At 41.6% G+C, this 22438-nt stretch overlaps 1 long non-coding RNA gene across 1 annotated transcript in view; it reads left to right on the top strand.

Moving 5' to 3' along the window:
* The window catches only part of LOC134733528 (uncharacterized), a 42380-nt gene extending 20182 nt beyond the window's left edge, over positions 1-22198 (top strand). The window contains exon 4 of the long non-coding RNA XR_010117095.1: positions 22116-22198. This is a non-coding gene — a long non-coding RNA (uncharacterized lncRNA). The remainder of the gene's footprint in view (positions 1-22115) is intronic.
* The last annotated feature ends 240 nt before the right edge of the window (positions 22199-22438 follow it).

Here is a 22438-nt window from a genome sequence, read left to right as displayed (position 1 = left end):
TCATCATAGTTCTGGCAGTGCAACACAGGAGTTTGTGATAAAATTTGCTACACGCACAGAAGTTTGAGGAGGATGAGATGAGAAAGGCCTCTGTTAAAGGCAGCTCAGAGGTCACTGGTGACCTTTAAGAGTACTGTTTTTGGAGAGCATTGGGTGAAGGAGACAAAAGGTTTAAAGCATAGTTTGCAAATTTCAGCACCATAGGTTGAATTTGACAAGAAGTATTTATTTGATCCTCAACACTTAAAACATCAGATAAATTTATAACATTTAAAAATTGGTAGCTTTCACATAAAAATTCATAATTCCAAACACACGTGATCTGGTCCCTCAGATCGCGTGGGTTTGGGATATGGCCTGTCATTCCTCTGTAGCTGGGTGTTGGCTGGAGCTCTTCTAGCAGAGGCATGGGTCAGGGAGGTAAGTGGAGCTGCCTCCTCTGTAAATGCAGGACCAGCCCAAACTGGGCCTACTCTGTTGATAAGGGAATGTCAAGTTACCTTGTAGGTAGAACAGAGCCAAACTGCAAGTCATATAGCCTGGGCCGGCGCAATAGAAAAACACCTAACAACACCTGGAACCAACAATTCCTCCCCATGGAACCAGGAAGATCGTGACATGACTCAAACCTGAATACTGGAACCCTTTCAAAAGTGAAGGGGCCATTGGCCCAGAAGATTTGGGTATAAAATCCATCTCAACATACTTTACCGTAAATGGTCAAATTTTTTTTTTTTTTTTTTTCGAGTTGGAGTCTCACTCTCCCAGGCTGGAGTGCAGTAGTGCGATCTCGGCTCACTGCAAGCTCCGCCTCCCCGGTTCACGCCATTCTCCTGCCTCAGCCTCCCCAGTAGCTGGGACTACAGGCACCCGCTACCATGCCTGGCTAATTTTTTTGTGTTTTTAGTAGAGAAGGGGTTTCACCATGTTCGCCAGGATGGTCTCGATCTCCTGACCTTGTGATCTGCCCACCTCGGCCTCCCAAAGTGCTGGGATTACAGGCGTGTAAATGGTCAAATTTGAATCCGTCCAATCAGACCCTTCTAAGCCAACGTTCCGAAATCCTCTCCCTTGCCCTATGACCCCCCTTAAATCTTGCTCTAGACCCCAGATTGAGGAGGCAGATTTGAGCATCTCCTGTCTCCTTGCTGGCCACACTTGCAGTCAAGCCTTTCTTTTCTCAAAAGCTGATGCCGCAGTATTGGTTTTTTGCTCATCTGGCAGTGAGCCCCTTTGCTCTATGACACCTCCAATGTGCCCCAGCCCCAGCTGGTCTGGCTCTCTCAACTCCACTGCCTGTCTGTTTGCACTTCTGGTGAAAGCATGTGGAGGTGGCGAGGGAATACAGGTTTTTTACACAGACGATGCCTTTGGATGTTTGGAGATGATGTGTAGAAAAGAAAGAGGATAGTAAATCAGGGTCCTGGGGAGGGGAAAATGTGTGTGTTCGGATAAGGCAGACTCAGGCCCTTTCTGGTGTTTCCCAAGGGGAAGGACTTAAGTAAAGAACAGGGGACAGAAGAGATGAGAGAGAAAATGACTGATAACCTCATAATTCAATGTGGGAACTAAGAAAGAAGCAGCTTTGGAAAGGAGGAGGAACCTCTGCCTTTGAAGTAGGAAAGAGAGCAAAGCACAGAAGTGGCTCAGGTTGGGGCCACTTTAAGGAGAGGAGAGGGTCAGGCGTGGGGGTTCATGCCTGTAATCCCAAGACTGGGAGACTGAGGTGGGCGGATCACTTGAGGTCAGGAGTTCAAGACCAGCCTGGCCAACAGCGCGAAACCCCATCTCTACTAAAAATAGAAAATTAGCTGGGCATGGTGGCGGGTACCTGTAATCCCAGCTACTAGGGAGGCTGAGGCAGGAGAATCGCTTGAACCTGGGAGGCAGAGGTTGTAGTGGGCTGAGATAATCCCATTGCACTCCAGTCTGGGGGATAGAGTGAGACTCTGTCTCAAAAAAAAAAAAAAAAAAAAAAAAAAAAAAAAGAGGGAGGGGTTGCAGGAGAAGAGCTGGGATAATGTTCCTTGCTGGGCATGCTAATAAAATGGGGCTTCAGTCAAGGTGAATCAGCACATGTTGGGGGGATTCTGGGGCAGAGCAATAATTTGGTGGTCCTCAACTGGATCTTCTTTGTTTGTCCAATAGCCATTTTGTGATGGCAAGGAAATGTCAATTTTCTCTTTAAAACATTGCATGCCTATGTTTATATTTTGAAATTTAGGCTTGTTCCATACACTGAATGTAGTATATCACTTAGGTGAAATTGTCTTTCACCTCACATGTTTGCTGTAGGCACTCCCATTTACTAAGTATGGAGAAAGTTACAAGGACAGTAACATTTTTTTTCAAAATGTATTTAGTGGCCGTTTTGTAAAATCTCACATCCATGAGAGCAAAACATTTTCTTTAGTTTTTTGGTCCACTCTCTCTCTCTCTTTTTTTTTTAATTTGAGACCGAGTCTTGCTCTGTTGCCAGGCTGGAGTGCAGTGGCGTGATCTCGGCTCACTGCAACCTCTGCCTCCCGAGTTCAAGTGATTCTTGTGCCTCAGCCTCCCAAGTAGCTGGGATTACAGGCACGCGCCACCACACCCAGCTATTTTTTTTTTATTTTTAGCAGAGACAGGGTTGGTGAAACAACAGGATGTTTCACCAGGAGATCACCAGGATGGTCTTGATCTCCTGACTTCGTGATCCACCCAACTTGGCCTCCCAAAGTGCTGGGATTACAGGTGTGAGACACTGTGCCTGGCCATTTTTTTTTTTTTTTTTTTTTTGAGATTTTTTTTGTCTGAACCAGACAACTTCCTAGGAGACTTATTAGAGTTAATTGCATTGAGATAATAGAGTGAGCAACTGTGACTGGTAAATGAGACTGCAGCTGGCATTGTGCAGTGTCTGTATTTCCTTAGCTCCTCAAGTGTGCCAGGATCTCCAGATCTAATCCCAGGATCTGTGATTTTGTCTGTGCTGAACCATCCAAGGTGCTGGCGTGTGCCACAGAGAAAGGTCATGTCGTGCAGAATGCTTTTAACTTTACACATTGGTAGGAACCAGGATTGGGCTTCTATTTGGCCGGCGATGTGAAGAGTGTCATGTGGAAAGCTGAAGTCACGGACAACATATTGTAGATTTATTTCCCTGTTGGTTTAGTTCCCCTTTCTGATATATTGGCAGCTGTAGTAGCTGGCCCACTCCTTCATCTGAATTTGAATGGGGTTTGGGCTCAATATGGAATTGGTTTGCTGTCAGTATTGCTGAGGATACAAAAGGAGGTCTCTTCAAGGTAAATGAAAGGACCACAAAGCCTCAGATAGGAAGCTTCAGATCTGTGGCAAAGGCAGAGACCAGAATGATTGTCTCAAGAGGCCAGCAGGGTGAGCATGACTGAAATGACAGGACTTGCAGGCTCTTGTGGAGCTAGACTTGCGTGTGGACTGATGGTGGCCGGGGGTGGGGGTTGGCTGGGAAGGGAAAGATAGAAAACTAGAAGTACAGAAGTACGGGAAGCTATAATCAGATTTCGGAATTCTAGTCTCTATTATTGTTGTAGTGAAATCTTTTCAAAGTCTCTTTTTTTAAAGTACAGTTTGGAGGCTGAGTGATTCAAACTTGTAATCTCAAAACCTTCAGAGGGTGAGGCAAGAGGATTTATTGAGGCCAAGAATTTGAGACTAGCCTGGGCAACACAGTGAGACCCTGGGCAACATAGAGAGACCCCATCTCTAACAAAATAAAAAATTAGCTGGCTGTGGTGGTGCAGCTCTAACTACTCAGGAGGCTGAGAGGGGAGAATCACTCTAGCCCAGGAGTTTGAGCTATGACTGTGCCACTGCACTCCAGTGTGGGTAAAGAAAGAAGACTCTGTCTCTAAAAAACAAAAAAACAACAAAGTACAGTCCTATAAAATGATAATTTCAAAAACACTTGGTCTGTGATATGTGAATTGCTCTGAGGACTGTCACCATAAAAGTTTCATGTCACTAAAACACTTCCTGTTTCCATATTGCCTTTGGTCTGATGTGAACATCCAAATTGTAATACAGTTGTGGCAACCTCCAAAATAATGCATTTCTCACGTGATGGAACATGACACATCACTTTACCTTTCATTTTACTTTTTTATTAATCATAGCTGAGTAGCATAGCATTGGTCACTTACACCTATTGACAAGAGAGGCAGCCTTCCTGGATATATTTACATCTTATTAAAATCATGTAATTAGCATTCGAAGAGGGAGGAGACACATCATCATGATTATGGCCATGGGTTAAGCTCCCTGGGTCTTGGTTTCCTTATTGTAAACTCTGGAGGACTGACGGTGGGTGGGCTGGAGAGTTTCTAAAGCACCTTCTCCTTTTTAAATGTCTGAAAACATGACAAAAGCTAAGATGGTGTTTAGGACTGAGTTTGAATGTTTCTGATAAGCAGGCAGCAGCACAAATGTCTCAGGTTGGGATTTGTATTTGCCTGTTTTTTTCTTAGGAAAATAGGCCATTTGTATCATTACCTCAAAAAACTCTTGTGAACTGCAAGAAGGCAATTATTGTCCATTACATGTTTAATGGACATAGCTGGGATGTACATTTGTAGGCTGAATACAATAGAGCTCTTTAGAGAACACTGGAAGGCCTTATATAATCAGTGTGAACAATGTATTTACTCTCATTTTGTAGGATTTAGGATATGGCATTACTACTTTAAGTGATTCTGGAGGCTGTGGGTTTTGCTTCCTTGTTTGCTATGGATTGTGTGATGCTACTGATGTCCAAGATCTGGTGCAAGGACCTATGAATGGGATGTGTCTTTCCTGAAATGATTCTACTCTACGGCCCCACAAGAATGGAAACTTTCCCAGGGAACTTTTTAAGGAATGTTTCAAGTCCCAATTTCTGTGGTTTTACTTATTTCCCCTTTTTGAAGCAGTCAGCTTTCAAGCATTGCCCTTCTGCTAGTGATCACTGGCATATTGCTAGCCAACATGGGTGAACCCTGAGAGTAAGAAAACCTTGCCGACTCCAACTGGATACCCCCTTTAAGGGTCAGAATCCCACACTTTCCAAATCAGCATATTGATCTAATCCACAGAAATGGTGTGGTAGCCCAATTTTTCTTCTGTCTGCTTCCACCTTGGAAACTGCATTGGAATGTGTCTCCTGCTGGTTGCACTTACTGAAGGTCATAAGGAAATACTTGATGAATTCTGGTTACCTGATATTTATTTACCAGGTCCCCTAAAACCTCATTTCTGGTGGGCAAGTCATCTGAATCCCATAGCACAAAATGCTGTCATTTAATCAACCATTTCATTACCACATATTGTGAACAGCTGGCTTCTCATCCTGGCCTAAGGAAGTACTTAGTGCAGTGCACTTTGAAAATGGGGACTAAGGCCAGGAGTGGTGGCTCATGCCTGTAATCCCAGCACTTTGGGAGGCTGAGGTGGGTGATCACCTGAGGTCAGGAGTTCAAAACCAGCCTGGCCAACATGTTGAAACCCCATCTCTACTAAAAATAAAAAATTAGCCAGGTGTGGTGGCATGCACCTGTAGTCCCAGCTACTGGGGAGGCTGAGGCAGGAGAATCACCTGAACCCAGGAGGCAGAGGTTGCAGTGAGCTGAGATTGTGCCACTGCACTCCAGCCTGGGTGACAGAGCAACTCTGTGTCAAAAAAAAAAAAAAAAAAAAAAAGAAAAAAGGAAAATAGGGACTAGAAATCAAACAGAATTCTCTTTAACTCTGTGGGTCTGGGTTAGATACCCTGAGAATTTTTGGTACCTAGTGATGTCAAAGTTTAAGTTTTGAAGGTATGTGCTATGAGTGGCAAGTGAACAACAGGATAGGTGTAGTTGTGTGTTTATATATATGTGTGTGTGTGTGAGAGAGAGAGAGAGAGAGAGGTTTGGAAAGATGGGGCTATGAAAAGATTTTCGTTTTGTTGAGTTTCCCTATAGAAGGCATGGTTTAGAAATCATTGCACTATATTCTCGTTGATAGCTTTACTAATCATATATGTGGCTATTGTGGAGGTACGTGGTCCTGCATTGTTTTTATACAGCTTCCACGTAGGGTCTCAGCCAGGAGGAGAGGGACACACTTTCCTTCCAGAGTCTCTCTAACCAGGGTATGGTGCATGATAGAAGTGCCTCACTATAGCTGGGAAAGCAAGATTTTTTTTTTGTTATTATTATTTTTTTAATTATACTTTAAGTTTTAGGGTACATGTGCACAGCGTGCAGGTTTGTTACATATGTATACGTGTGCCATGTTGGTGTGCTGCATCCATTAACTCGTCATTTAACATTAGGTATATCTCCTAATGCTGTCCCTCCCCGCTCCCCCCACCCCACAACAGGCTCCGGAGTGTGATGTTCCCCTCCCTGTGTCCATGTGTTCTCATTGTTCAATTCCCACCTATGAGTGAGAACATGCGGTGTTTGGTTTTTTGTCCTTGCGATAGTTTGCTGAGAATGATGGTTTCCAGCTTCATCCATGTCCCTACAAAGGACATGAACTCATCATTTTTTATGGCTGCATAGTATTCCATGGTATATATGTGCCACATTTTCTTAATCCAGTCTATCATTATTGGACATTTGGGTTGGTTCCAAGTCTTTGCTATTGTGAATAGTGCCGCAATAAACATACGTGTGCATGTGTCTTTATAGCAGCATGATTTATAATCCTTTGGGTATATACCCAGTAATGGGATGGCTGGGTCAAATCGTATTTCTAGTTCAAGATCCCTGAGGAATCGCCACACTGACTTCCACAATGGTTGAACTAGTTTACAGTCCCACCAACAGTGTAAAAGTGTTCCTATTTCTCCACATCCTCTCCAGCACCTGTTGTTTCCTGACTTTTTAACGATTGCCATTCTAACTGGTGTGAGATGGTATCTCATTGTGGTTTTGATTTGCATCTCTCTGATGGCCAGTGATGATGAGCATTTTTTCATGTGTCTTTTGGCTGCATAAATGTCTTCTTTTGAGAAGTGTCTGTTCATATCCTTCGCCCACTTTTTGATGGGGTTGTTTTTTTTTTCTTCTAAATTTGTTTGAGTTAATTGCAGATTCTGGATATTAGCCCTTTGTCAGATGAGTAGATTGCAAAAATTTTCTCCCATTCTGTAGGTTGCCTGTTCACTCTGATGGTAGTTTCTTTTGCTGTGCAGAAGCTCTTTAGTTTAATTAGATCCCATTTATCAATTTTGGCTTTTGTTGCCATTGCTTTTGCTGTTTTAGACATGAAGTCTTTGCCCATGCCTGTGTTCTGAATGGTATTGCCTAGGTTTTCTTCTAGGGTTTTTATGGTTTTAGGTCTAACATGTAAGTCTTTAATCCATCTTGAATTAATTTTTGTATAAGGTGTAAGGAAGGGATCCAGTTTCAGCTTTCTACATATGGCTAGCCAGTTTTCCCAGCACCATTTATTAAATAGGGAATCCTTTCCCCAATTCTTGTTTTTGTCAGGTTTGTCAAAGATCAGATAGTTGTAGATATGTGGCATTATTTCTGAGGGCTCTATTCTGTTCCATTGGTCTATATCTCTGTTGTGGTACAGTACCATGCTGTTTTGGTTACTGTAGCCTTGTAGCATAGTTTGAAGTCAGGTAGCATGATGCCTCCAGCTTTGTTCTTTTGGCTTAGGATTGACTTGGCAATGCGGGCTCTTTTTTGGTTCCATATGAACTTTAAAGTAGTTCTTTCCAATTCTGTGAAAAAAGTCATTGGTAGCTTGATGGGGATGGCATTGAATCTATAAATTACTTTGGGCAGTATGGCCATTTTCACAATATTGATTCTTCCTACCCATGAGCATGGAATGTTCTTCCATTTGTTTGTATCCTCTTTTATTTCATTGAGCAGTGGTTTGTAGTTCTCCTTGAAGAGGTCCTTCCCATCCCTTGTAAGTTGGATTCCTAGGTATTTTATTCTCTTTGAAGCAATTGTGAATGGGAGTTAACTCATGATTAGGCTGTTTGTTATTGGTGTATAAAAATGCTTGTGATTTTTGCACATTGATTTTGTATCCTGAGACTTTGCTGAAGTTGCTTATCAGCTTAAGGAGATTTTGGGCTGAGATGATGGGGTTTTCTAGATATACAATCATGTCATCTGCAAACAGGGACAATTTGACTTCCTCTTTTCCTAATTGAATACCCTTTATTTCCTTCTCCTGCCTGATTGCCCTGGCCAGAACTTCCAGCACTGTGTTGAATAGGAGTGGTGAGAGAGGGCATCCCTGTCTTGTGCCAGTTTTCAAAGGGAATGCTTCCAGTTTTTGCCCATTCAGTATAATATTGGCTGTGGGTTTGTCATAGATAGCTCTTATTATTTTGAGACACGTCCCATCAATACCTAATTTATTGAGAGTTTTTAGCATGAAGGGTTGTTGAATTTTGTCAAAGGTCTTTTCTGCATCTATTGAGATAATCATGTGGTTTTTGTCTTGGGTTCTGTTTATATGCTGGATTACATTTCTTGATTTGTGTATGTTGAACCAGCCTTGCATCCCAGGGATGAAGCCCACTTGTTCATGGTGTATAAGCTTTTTGATGTGCTGCTGGATTCAGTTTGCCAGTATTTTATTGAGGATTTTTGCACTGATGTTCATCAGGGATATTGGTCTAAAATTCTCTTTTTTTGTTGTATTTCTGCCAGGCTTTGGTATCAGGATGATGCTGGCCTCATCAAATGAGTTAGGGGGGATTCCCTCTTTTTCTATTGATTGGAATAGTTTCAGAAGGAATAGTACCAGCTCCTCCTTCTACCTCTGGTAGCATTCGGCTGTGAATCCATCTGGTCCTGGACTTTTTTTGGTTGGTGAGCTATTAATTATTGCCTCAATTTCAGAGCCTGTTATTGGTCTATTCAGAGATTCAACTTCTTCCTGGTTTAGTATTGGGAAGGTGTATGTGTTGAGGAATTTATCCATTTCTTCTAGATTTTCTAGTTTATTTGCATAGAGGTGTTTGTAGTATTCTCTGATGGTAGTTTGTATTTCTGTGGGATTGGTGGTGATATCCCCTTTATCATTTTTTATTGCATCTATTTGATTCTTCTCTCTTCTCTTCTTTATTAGTCTTGCTAGTGGTCTATCAATTTTGTTGAACTTTTCAAAAAACCAGCTCCTGGATTCATTGATTTTTTTGAAGGGTTTTTTCGTGTTTCTATTTCCTTCAGTTCTGCTCTGATCTTAGTTATTTCTTGCCTTCTGCTAGCTTTTGAATGTGTTTGCTCTTGCTTCTCTAGTTCTTTTAATTATGATGTTAGGGTGTCAGTTTTAGATCTTTTCTCTTTCTCTTGTGTGCTATAAATTTCCCTCTACACACTGCTTTGAATGTGTCCCAGAGATTCTGGTATGTTGTGTCTTTGTTCTCGTTGGTTTCAAAGAACATCTTTATTTCTGCCTTCATTTCGTTATGTACCCAGTAGTCATGCAGGAGCAGGTTGTTCAGTTTCCATGTAGTTGAGTGGTTTTGAGTGAGTTTCTTAATCCTGAGTTCTAGTTTGATTGCACTGTGGTCTAAGAGAGTGCTTTACTTCCAACTATGTGGTCAATTTTGGAATTGGTGTGATGTGGTGCTGAGAAGAATGTATCTTCTGTTGATTTGGGGTGGAGAGTTCTGTACGTGTCTATTAGGTCCACTTGGTGCAGAGCTGAGTTCAATTCCTGGGTATCCTTGTTAACTTTCTGTCTTGTTGATCTGTCTAATGTTGACAGTGGGGTGTTAAAGTCTCCCATTATTATTGTGTGGGAGTCTAAGTCTCTTTGTAGGTCACTAAGGACTTGCTTTTTGAATCTGGGTGCTCCTGTATTGGGTGCATATATATTTAGAATAGTTAGCTTTTCTTGATGAATCAATGCCTTTACCATTATGTAATGGCCTTCTTTGTCTCTTTTGATCTTTGTTGGTTTAAAGTCTATTTTATCAGAGACTAGGATTGCAACCCCTGCCTTTTTTTGTTTTCCATTTGCTTGGTAGATCTTCCTCCATACCTTTATTTTGAGCCTGTGTGTGTCTCTGCACATGAGATGGGTCTCCTGAATACAGCACACTGATGGGTCTTGACTCTTTATAGAATTTGCCAGTCTGTGTCTTTTAATTGGAGCATTTAGCCCATTTACATTTAAGGTTAATATTGTTATATGTGAGTTTGATTCTGTCATTATGATGTTAGCTGGTTGTTTTGCTCATTAGTTGATGCAGTTTTTTTCCTAGCCTCAATGGTCTTTACAATTTGGCATGTTTTTGCAGTGGCTGGTACTGGTTGTTCCTTTCCATGTTTAGTGCTTCCTTCAGGAGATCTTGTAGGGCAGGCCTGGTGGTGACACAATCTCTCAGCATTTGCTTGTCTATGAAGGATTTTATTTCTTCATCACTTATGAAGCTTAGTTTGGCTGGATATGAAATTCTGGGTTGAAAATTCTTTTCTTTAACAATGTTGAATATTGGCCGCCACTCTCTTCTGGCTTGTAGAGTTTCTGCAGAGAGATCAACTGTTAGTCTGATGGGCTTCCCTTTGTGGGTAACCCGGCCTTTCTCTCTGGCTGCCCTTAACATTTTTTCCTTCATTTCAACTTTGGTGAATCTGACAATTATGTGTCTTGGAGTTGCTCTTCTTAAGGAGTATCTTTGTGGCATTCTCTGTATTTCCTGAATTTGAATGTTGGCCTGCCTTGCTAGATTGGGGAAGTTCTCCTGGATAATATCCTGCAGAGTGTTTTCCAACTTGGTTCCATTCTCCCCGTCGCTTTCAGATACACCAATCAGACATAGATTTGGTCTTTTCACATAGTCCCATATTTCTTGGAGGCTTTGTCCATTTCTTTTTATTCTTTTTTCTCCAAACTTCTCTTCTCACTTCATTTCATTCATTTGATCTTCCATCACTGATACCCTTTCTTCCAGTTGAACGAATTGGCTACAGAAGCTTGTGCATTCATCACGTAGTTCTCGTGCCATAGTTTTCAGCTCCATCAGGTCATTTAAGGACTTCTCTACACTGATTATTCTAGTTAGCCATTCATCTAATCTTTTTTCAAGGTTTTTAACTTCTTTGCCATGGGTTCAAACTTCCTCCTGTAGCTCGGAGTAGTTTGATCATCCGAAGCCTTCTTCTCTCAACTTGTCAAAGTCATTCTCTGTCCAGTTTGTTCCATTGCTGGTGAGGAGCTGCATTCCTTTGGAGGAGGAGAAGCACTTGGATTTTTAGAATTTTCAGTTTTTCTGCTCTGTTTTTTCCCCATCTTTGTGGTTTTATCTATCTTTGGTCTTTGATGATAGTGACGTAAAGATGGGATTTTGTTGTGGATGTCCTTTCTGTTTGTTAGTTTTCCTTCTAACAGTCAGGACCCTCAGCTGCAGGTCTGTTGGAGTTTGCCAGAGGTCCACTCCAGACCCTGTTTGCCTGGGTATCAGCAGCAGAGGCTGCAGAACAGTGGATATTGGTGAACAGCAAATGTTGCTGCCTCATCGTTCCTCTAGAAGTTTTGTCTCAGTGGAGTAGCCAGCCATGTGAGGTGTCAGTCTGCCCCTACTGGGGTATGCCTCCCAGTTAGGCTACTCGAGGGTCAGGGACCCACTTGAGGAGGCAGTCTGTCAGTTCTCAGATCTCAAGCTGCATGCTAGGAGAACGACTACTCTCTTCAAAGCTGTCAGACAGGGACATTTATGTCTGCAGAGGTTTTTGCTGCCTTTTGTTTGGCTAAGCCCTTCCCCCAGAGGTGGAGTCTACAGAGGCAGGCAGGCCTCCTTGAGCTGCAGTGGGCTCCACCTAGTTCGAGCTTCCTGGCTGCTTTGTTTACCTACTCAAGCCTCGGCAATGGCAGGTGCCGCTCCCCCAGCCTCATTGCCGCCTTGCAGTTTGATCTCAGACTGCCGTGCTAGCAATGAGGAAGGCTCTGTTGGCGTGGGACCCTCCAAGCCAGGCATGGGATATAATCTCCTGGTGTGCCATTTGCTAAGACCGTCAGAAAAGCACAGTATTAGGGTGGGGGTGACCTGAGTTTCCAGGTGCCGTCTGTCACTCCTTTCCTTGGCTAGGAAAGGGAATTCCCTGTCCCCTTGCACTTCCCAGGTGAGGTGATGCCTCGCCCTGCTTTGGCTCATGCTCGGTGTGCTGCACCCACTCTCCTGCACCCACTTTCTGACACTCCCCAGTGAGATGAACCTGGTACCTCAGTTGGAAATGCAGAAATCATTCATCTTCTTTGTCACTCATGCTGGGAGCTGTAGACTGGAGCTGTTCCTATTCGGCCATCTTGGCTCCACCACAGCAAGATTATTATCCTTGTCTCCAACACTAGCATAATGGTGGAAATCCTCCTGCAAATGTCTATGGCATGTATTTTTGAGTACTTTATTTAAATACATTTGGAAATGGTACATCCTTTTACTTTCTGCTAGAATTGTAAGGGTGTTTATCATTCCATTCAGGTTTGACTTCTGAATCTAAATATAATGGCATCTTAGAATCTAGGCAGAGTGACTAGGAAGGTGGAAGATCAACATGGCACCAGGGAGACCTGGGTTTGACTTTCTCTCCCCCTGGTCATTGATTGAATGACCTTCTGCAAGGTATTTTGCTTCTGTGGTATCTATACACCTGGGAAAATGGTGCCTACCCTTAAAAAAATTCACCACAAGATAATTTCAAATAGGGGTGTCTACAGGGAGTTGCTTTTACATGAGTGGAATTGTAGATATAATTACTGTTATTCCTCCTTCTATCCTGAAGCCTGATTTGTCGCCTGACTTCAGATGTTTCAGCCACTGCCCATGACGTTGGACTGACCAGTAAGGCAAGGCATGATATTGTTCTTGAGGACAATGATTTCTAAACTAGAAGTAGTGTGAATGAACATCCCTGTCTTGTTCCTGATTATGGAGGGGAGCACATCCAGTATTTTCACATGAAGTATGATGTTAGCTGGAGGTTTTTCATAGATGCTCTTTGTCTTAATGAGGAGGCTCCTTTCTACTCCTGGTCTGCTGATAGATTTTTATGATGAATGGATGTGGAATCTTGTCATAAGTTTCGCTGCATCTATGGTGATGATTCTATGGTTTTCTCCTTTGTTCTGTTAATGTGGCAAATTGCATTGGATAATTTTTGAATATTGAACTAATCTTGGATTCCTAGAATGATACCCATTTGGTCATGAGGTATTATCTCTTTTATATGTTGCAGATTTTTATTTACTAATATTTAAAGACCTTTGAATCTGTGTTCATAAATGATATCAATCTGCAAATTTCTCTTTGTAATGTCTGTCAGATTTCCATATCAGGGTTAGTCTGGCTTTAGATTTTTCTGAAAGACTGTGTAAGATTGATATTATTTTCATCTCAAATGTTTGATGGAACTCATTAGTAAAAGTTATCTGGGCCATCAGCTTTCTTGGAGGTAAGGTCTCTAATCACAAATTTAATTTCCTTAATAGGTAAACTAGATACATAAATTTAATAAACTCAATAAAGTAAATTTAATAAACAGATATATTCAGATTTTTGTATTTATTCTTGTTCTTTCATAAATTACATTTTGCGGAGATTTATTCATTTCCCTTAAATTGCCAAATTGATTAGTGTAATTTTTAAAATAATATGCCATTATTATCTTTTAATAACAGCTGTCATAACTATACTGACAGACCTTTAAGTCTGTTATTGATAATTTGTATTTTCTATTTTTTTCCTTGATCAACCTTTCCAGGAATTTTAAAATTTAACGAATGTTTTAAAACATAGTGTTTTCTATTTGTTGTTTGTTAGCTCATCATTGTCTGCTTTTGCTGCGGCTGGATGGTTGGCTAGTTTTAATTTGTTGTGTTAGAGATCTGCTTCACAGTGCTGTTAGGGGATTATAATAGTGAATAATAACTAACAACTAATAATAAGCTACTTACCAAACTTCCTAGGGGACAGGTTACCATGTCACGTACTTTACACAGATCATCTCTAATCTTCCATGCAAAGTTAGGTATTATTTTACCAATTTTGCTAGGATGAAACGGAAGTTTGGAAAGGTCACATGCCTTGCCTAGGGTCACACAACTAGCAGTGGCTGACCAGGGGTTGGGAACCTGCTGCCTGCTAAGCCTGTGAGATTTCCTCTCTACCATGTTGTTTCTCTGCAGGGCTTGAAGGGATTCTGGTGAGTTCATGGATTTGATTTCTCTTGTCTCCAGCTTTTTTCTAGCCTTCCACTCATGTGCTCCTCAGACAGAATGTCCTCTCCCCTCTGTCAGAACATATCCCTACTAATTTAAAACCTGGTTAAACACTCAACTCCTCTTCAAAGCAAGTACGACTCAACCTCACCTGACTATGATAAAACTGTCCAAGTGCAGGTGTTCTGGTTCCAAGTCTGCAGATGAGGCCTGAGAGCATGATTTTATCCTTAAAGATAATTCAGTTAAGTAATACAGATTTATTAAACAAAAGTTAATTTATCATGGTTTTTAATGATTTCTACTTGTCTAATTCCAAAAACTATACCAGACAGCTTAAAGCAGCATGCGTAACACTGTGCTAGACTTTATTTATATTAGTCCTTGTCCCCACGGAAATCCCATGAGGAAGGGATTATTATTCTTTTCCAAGTTCATATAATGAGAAATGAGCAGGTTCAAATTCATGCCTCCTTTCTCCACTGCCTATGCTTTTTATCACACCCTGCCTATTTACTATTTATACCATAGAGCAAGAAAGATAATTAAAAATATAAGTCATGCAAAAGTTGTTTATAATTTTGAAACTGTCTTTGCAAAAGTATGATGGAGACAGTGAAAGAGATCTAACTTAACTGACTCCATCTTGCTTCTAATCTCCAAGCTGTCTTTGTTCATTCCTGGGCTTAGGCCGAACTAATTTTGGGAGAAATTTAGTTTATGGTTTAAACAAAGACAGTAACAGCCCTTTTCCAAAGCAGACCTCCTTCTTGCCTGGGGACTAGATTGCCTTTGTAGGACTAACATTAGCTGGAAGATTAGAAATTATGGTTTTGGAGTCATGCAGCTGCAGGCTACAAGATTCTGACCCTCCCTAAACTGCTCCTAAGATCAGTGCTTGAGATATTTTGCAGACTCTGTACTTGACGGATCCGCTGGCACCACCCAGATTAATAAACTGGCCCATTTGATTTTTGGCCCCACCCAGGAACTGACTCAGAGCAAGAGGACAGCTTCAATTCCCTATGATTTCATCTCTGACCAATCAGGATTCCTGGCTCACTGGCTTCCCTCCACCCACTGAGTTATCCTTAAAAACTCTGCTCCCTAAATGCTCGGGGAGACTGATTTGAGTAATAATAAAACTCTGGTCTCCCGCAGAGGCTGCTCTGGTGAATTTTTCTTTCTCTATTGCAGTTTCCCTGTCTTGATGAATTGGCTCTGTCTAGGCAGGGGGCAAGGTGAACCCCTTGGGCGGTTTCAATATTAGTGACCAGATTCTACCTCTGTTACATTAATATTTGGAGATCAACACAAAAACTTGCTCTGAGCTTCCTGGTAGGAAGGAAAAAAAAAAGAGAGAGAGATAGACCTATGTGCTTACACATTTAAACATATTTAAACATAAATTTATGGTGGTAAATTTCATGAGGAACTTTACACTTAATTAAAAAGTCAGACTGTAGTTCAATGAAAAATATTTGAAGTCACTGTTACTCAGTTTCAAAATGTTTTAAAAGTAGATTGTTTAAATCATAATCAATCCTGAATAACACAGTTTACTAAAAGTACAGAGCTCAAATTAATAAGAAACAGCCAAATTTCTACTCACTTTGTGCTGTGTAGACCCTGCTAGTCTCCTGTGCCTATTCAAGAAGCTGTGGTGGAAATATGGGCATTAGAAAGAAAAGACCTGGGTTTTCCTCCTGGAACTGTCACCTACCACCAGATGGACATGTGGCGTGTTAATTGCTACGAAATCTCCCTTGCTTCTAGGATCCTCTACCTCTATCTCCAGCTCCTTGCAAGTGTACCTTCTCTGAGCATCTCAGATTGGAGTTTCATTCTTCAATCAGATTCTGTTTTTCCTCTTTCCAGGATTCCTTACAGTTTATGGTCCATGGGAAGATTCCTACTCTTGTCTCTGAATACATATATATGTATATGTATGCACGTACATGTGTGTGCATATATGTATTTGTAAGTATGCACGTGTATGTGTGTGTGTGTGTTTCTGTCATTTATAAGGATCTAGAACAGGAGAACACTGTGTGTGCTTAGTCCACCTTCTTGTACCTTTCAGAGCCTGCTTTCAAATAATGACTTAAAGGAGCTGTGCAACTAGAAAGCAAATAAAAGTCTTATAAAAAATAGACTGTTTAAAGCACTGAATGAAATCCCACGCCACCCCTGCTCCTTTAATGGACAAGTTCTAGATGCCAATCTGTAGATGATGTCACCTATTTGCAGAAAAACCAATTGATCACAAGGTCCCTAATATGTGTGTGTAATACAATAATTGTATATCACCATTTTGTTTATTGTTATATATTTTTTTGTCTTCACCTCTGGATTATAAACTCCTCATGGGTGGAGACCCCTTTTCTAGATCTCTCAGATCCTTTTGGGAAACATATCAGAAGCAGGCCCAGGAAATTCTCACTAAATACTGGTAGACGCTAGTCTAAAGTACTTTGAGGCCATGACAGGAGACATTTAGTAAACAGGGGGGAAAAAAGATGACTTAGACGCCTGGTGGGAGAGACAAATCATGCAAGAGGGAAACAGGTTAGGCAGCCTCGCCGTCTGCTTGCAGGACTTCTTATTTAGGCTTCAGCAACCTCAGATGGAGAGATTACAGCACTTCATACTGTTCCCCTCCCCTGCTTGGTGGAAGGGACACTTGGTGGGGTCATTAGGCAGCTGTGATCTGCCATAACTCCAGGTTGGGTGTGGATATTGAGGGAGATATTTGTTTTTTGAACAACCAGACAGGCTGTCTCCTGAGATCTGACCAAAACTGGAACTTGGAGGAGATTCAACTGGCTTTGGTTCAAAGCAGAAAAACTGAAACAATGCTAATAGCCCGGGAAGGAACGGTGAGAAATGCTTACTCATCTTCAGCCCATAGTCTATAAACTCTTAGCATAAGGATTTGAGTAGCCTGGGGTCCCCTGTGGATACCCTCACTATGCAGAATTATGAATTCAAGTTCCCTTATGGGGAAGAATGATAGCTAAAAATTTATAATAACATTAAGTGATATTGTAGCTATGTGGACATATCACGGCCACAGGTAAAAATGACAACAGCACATTCACAATGTGGAAGGTTCTTAGGCTGTAGACAATCAGACCACACTCCCTCAAGAAATCCTAACAATGCCATGTATTGAGTGTTGACCACGACCGAAATGTCAGGCACATCTAACTGTCTGGACTCAAGTGGGTGAAAAATAAAATGTCTCCTAAGATGGAAATAAAATGGAGGGGCGAATTGGCAAGAATGTTGTTTATGTTTGTCAGTGCTTTGGAAGCAGGTGGCCTGTTCAAGCTAGTGGCAGCCTGCTGTGGCCCTGTGGACCTGGTGCCTAATCCTTGTGCATTATACAGTCTTCCGTTTGTGTCAGAAGATTTCTAGCTTGCGTTAGTTTGTGCTAGCTTGAAGCACAGCAGCCAGGCAAATTCTATGGCTTCTATGTCTCTCTGTCTCTGTCTCTCTCTGTCTCTGTCTCTCTCTGTTTCTATCTCTTTCTGTCTCTCTCTCACACACTCACACACATACACACACACGCACATGTATGAGGGAGAGCAAGGTGGAACAGAGAATGTGGTTTAAATTTCACAGCCTTAAACGAGAACTTCTTTGTTAGTGAAAAGCAAACAAAGCAAACGGCGCACGGGGTCAACGTACTGTGGAATGCAGAATTGTTTGTCCCCAGTCAAAGAGCCGCCTGATGTTGAGTTTACATGATATTTCAGCAAACCGAAACAATGAGGACGTTTACCATTAACTCCAGGCCTTAGCCATAAAGTTAGGATGTAGAAGATCAGGGTCACTAACTCTGATCCTTAAGGTTCTCAGCAAACAGCTCTACCCAGCTACTTAGACCAAGTCATCCAAGTTTATTAAACACCTAGTCTTTTGCCACAGACTCCGCGGATGCAAAGCTGGACAGACCCAAGCTTCTTCATAGGGCATGCCTTTAAGGACCCTGTTGAGGTCCAGCTGAAGACAGAAAAGCAAACAATGGTGATGTGATTTTGTTAAAGTGATATTCATTTTAAACGCAATGTCCAGTTTGACTATAGCAGAAGGAAGTTCAGAAAAGTTTCCAAGGGGAGGTAGCATTTGAGTTGAAACTTGAAGGAAGAGTAGAAGTTTGCCAGGATGGCACCCTGGAGGTGATGGGGTAGGAGCGGAGGTGCATGCTGGACAGAAGGTGAAGTAAGTGTGACGCGTGAGGAGAACGGTCATCCCAGAAACTGCTGCACATAATTTAGTATTGTCAAGGTGGATGTGGGGATGTCAGGGGATGGGGGTTGGGAAGGTGGTAGCCAGATCAGGAAGGGTGTTCTGCATAGATCAGCCTGGGTGCTCTCCCTGTGGAAGGAGGGATGCCAGTGAAATATTTTGAGCAGAGGGAAAGGCTTGGCCATCTTTGCTTCTTAGAAAGATCAGTGGCCTCAGGAGGACAGGTTGCAGGATGGGTGGCTAGAGGAGGTGATGTGGTTCTATAGGGAAAGGGAGGGCAAGTTTGCAGTGCACACTGGCTGGGAACCTCTGAGGCCCAGTTGAATGATCAGAGACTGACACAGGTAGCTATGGGGATTGTGAGGAGGAGAGTGGGACAGCGGGAGTGGGATGGTGGTCAGCCCTGGCTCTGAGCTGCTCCAGGGCCTTACCCCTGCCTGGCTTCTGACAGCTGTTTTCCCTGCTGGACAGTGGCTTCACCACTGGCCTGGGGCAGCAGGGGCTGGATAACCAGATCATGTCAGCTTTAAGAGGGACATCTGATATATGCTTCTTTGCAGTGTCTAGAGTTCAATGGTAGGTTTTAATAAATATTTGCTAATTCAACGGAGTCAAACTCTGGTATGTGAACTGGGGGTGCAGTCGTGAAGAAATCACAGCAAAACCCTGTCCTTGGAGAACACATATTCCAGGTGATGAGACAGGAAATCAGCAATAGAAATAAAACACATGGAAAGCTAGGTGGTGAAATGTGCCATAAAGAAAAAGTAAGGTTGGGAAGGTGGTTTGCAATTTTAGATGACGTGGCGAAGGAAGGCTTCTCTGAGCAAAGACCTTCAGGATGGAAGGGGCCGTGGTTTTGAGATGTGAGAGAAAAGCATTTCAAGAAAAGGGGAGAATTTGTGCCAAGATCTCGAGATGGGTATGCATTTAGCATATTAGGGCACAGCAAAAAGGCTGGCATGGCTGCAGGGGGAGTCTGGGGGGGCTGGAAAGTGGGGTGCTGGGTACATTGTATGTACGCGAGTAGACTTGGCCCTCCACGCCGTGTGAGATGGAAAGTCAAATGTATTCTGCTGACCCTTGCTGTGCACAACTCTCTTCTCCTGCCCTTCCAGTTGCAACTCACCCATGCTCAGTGTGGGACATTTTGTAAGACAACAGGCCTGGACACATGTAAAAAAGTCACTATCATTAAAATAAAAGGTAAGAGAACTGGTCTTTATTAAAAGGGCCTAAAGAGCTATAGTAAACACCATGCTTGAGTTTTTGGGATAAGGAAAGCTATTGGAATATGGACTAGCAGTAGATGATATTATGAATTATTCTTAATTTGTTAGGTGTGATAATGGTATTAAAGTCATGTAAGAGAATGTCCTTATTTTGAGAAAAATGCTGTGAAATATAGGGGTGAAGTGTCATGATATCGGCAACTTACTTTTAAAGGGTAAGGCCAACACACACACATAAGATCAAATGGATACATAGGTAGATAAAGCAAAAAAATGCTGAAATATGAGCACTTGGTGAGTGTAGGTGATGGGTGTGTATGTATTTGTTGTACTAGTCTATCGCCTTTCATTTTTGAACATTTTCATATTAAAAAGTTGGGAAAATCATCTATGCTATGGTCTGTTTCTTTTGGATCTGTTTTTGGTTGCTGTTATTTATTCTCATGAGTTTCTGTCCAGCCCCCTAGGCCATTTATTTACTCCAGATGGGAAATGTTTGCTGTGGGAGACTCAAAGGAGACACTGAGTGCAAGGATTTGGGTGAGGTGTCAGAGTGGGTGGCATTCCAAACCCTTTTGGGCTGGTGGGCCCCTAACAGGATAGGACTGGGAGTGAAAGGTTGGCTGATGCCTCACAATTTTATGAGACACTTCCAGGACAAGGAGAAGGCAAAGGAGAGATGCAGCCTTGGAGAGCCTAATTCCTCTCTGGAGTGCATGCTTTTCCCTGATGTCAAGATTCTAAATTATTCCACTGTTTACCTGCTGCGTGACTTGACAAAAGGGTAATGTGATTTAGAAACTCAGCGGTCATCCAGAAAGTCTATTTTCAGCCAGGCGGTTACTAGGCAATGTCAGGGGATTGGACTCTGCTGTGTTAAATCCCAAATTTAATCCAGGAGCTGATGTGTCTGTGAATATCAGAAAAGCACAACAGCCTTTTGCATGGGTCGTATCAATTCCATACAGTATTTTCCTTGCGGAAGTAAGAATTAACACATCCAGAAAGCTAGGCTTAGCACCTTTGGATCGCCTGATGAAAATTTCAGCATATTGTTAGGATGTGAGCATTTATATACATACCCTGCTCTGCCTGCTACACAAGACAGAAAAATAAAAAATTACCCTGGAAGAATAACTTAGATCTTGGAGAAAACAAGAATGCAGGTGGCAATATATAAAGAATTCCCTAAAGATACAGTTTGCAGCCTTTTACTTTGTTTTAAAAAGTCTTTTGTTTTGCTGCAGCAATAGAAATAAAATATAAACATAATTTGAAAGTAAGAGAAGCAGCAGAAAGATAGTCTTTGTTCGTAGGTTTGTCTGTTTTTGAGACAGTAATCATAATGGCAAACCCAAGGACAGCTAACATTTATTGAGTGCCTACTGTGTGCCAGGCATAATAAGCACTTTATACCCTTAACTAATTTAATCCCTGTGACAAACCTATTAGGAAGCTGCTATTATTATCCTCATTTTAAGGGAGCTGAGGCCCAGAGAAATTAAACAACTTGTGCAAGGCCACATGGCCAGTAATTAACAGACATAGTATTCAAACTGTCTCTTGAGGTAAGCTAAATAAAACTCTATCCTATTTTCTGTAGAGCCATATATCTTTATTCTGTCCTTTCACTATGGTAAAGTTTGTTCTGGTCCCTCTGTAGGATTACAATATGTTGAAAATGCGGGTCCCAGGTAATTCTACCAAGTCAGATCACTAAGTAGCATTGTCAGGGGAGGGGTTCCCAATCCATGACTCTGGACCTTGGGGCATTAATGATTTATTGTTATCACTAACAATAGCTCGCTATGTGTCATGTCTTCTGCTACATATTTTATGTTTTATTTCAGCTTCTAACAAGATTTTCATGATTCATGATTGTTGTAAAGCAGGAATAGGCTATATATACATATTTGAAATGAAAGTTTCACAAAACATCATTTACCTTTACTATGTGCGACACACTTTGCTATTTTTCTTTTAATCTATTTTATTTAAACATGCTGACTGTGGCCAAGTGCAGTAGCTCACACCTGTAATCCCAGCACTTTGGGAGGCTGAGGCGGGTGCATCACCTGAGGTCTGAAGTTCGAGATTAGCCTGGCCAACATGGTGAAACCCTGTCTCTACTAAAAATAAAAAATTAGCCAGGTGTGGTGGCACATGCCTGTAGTCCCAGCTACTTGGGAGGCTGAGGCAGGCGAATCGCTTGAACCCAGAAGGCAGACTTTGCAGTGAACCGAGATGGTGCCACTATACTGTAGCCTGGGCACCAAGAGCAAGACTCTGTCTCAGAAAAAAAAAAAAAAAAAAAAAAAAAAATGCTGGCTGTGACATGCTAATTGATTTTATATCTTCCTAAATGGTTTAAGAAAACACTTCTTTAGCTCATTTTGGTTTTCACAAGAATCTTATGAAGTCAATATGATTTTAATACTCATTTTACAGATGAGAAAACTGAGTTAATTTGCTCAGAGTCATGCAGAGAAACCAAAGTCCATTACTTATACTTTGCATTATATTCCTTTTTCCAAACAGATTTAGTTATGTTAAAGAAACAGCTTTCCAAATTTTTATGTACTTAGTGCATTGCCTGTGGACTGAATAAATACAAGATCTTGCACATATGTGTGTATGGATACTGTTCTAGATCTAAAATATACAGATGGTGTTGTGATTTACAAAAATAAAATATTCCTAAGTACATTTAACTTTACTGTAGGTTTAGTTATTATGCATGTTTTCAATCAAATGATTAAAAATTACATCTT

This window comes from Symphalangus syndactylus, chromosome 18 (genome assembly GCF_028878055.3).
Source record: "Symphalangus syndactylus isolate Jambi chromosome 18, NHGRI_mSymSyn1-v2.1_pri, whole genome shotgun sequence".
NCBI lineage: Eukaryota > Metazoa > Chordata > Mammalia > Primates > Hylobatidae > Symphalangus > Symphalangus syndactylus.
The sequence above is the reverse complement of the archived record's forward strand: the minus strand, read 5'-3'. Positions and strand labels throughout refer to the sequence as shown.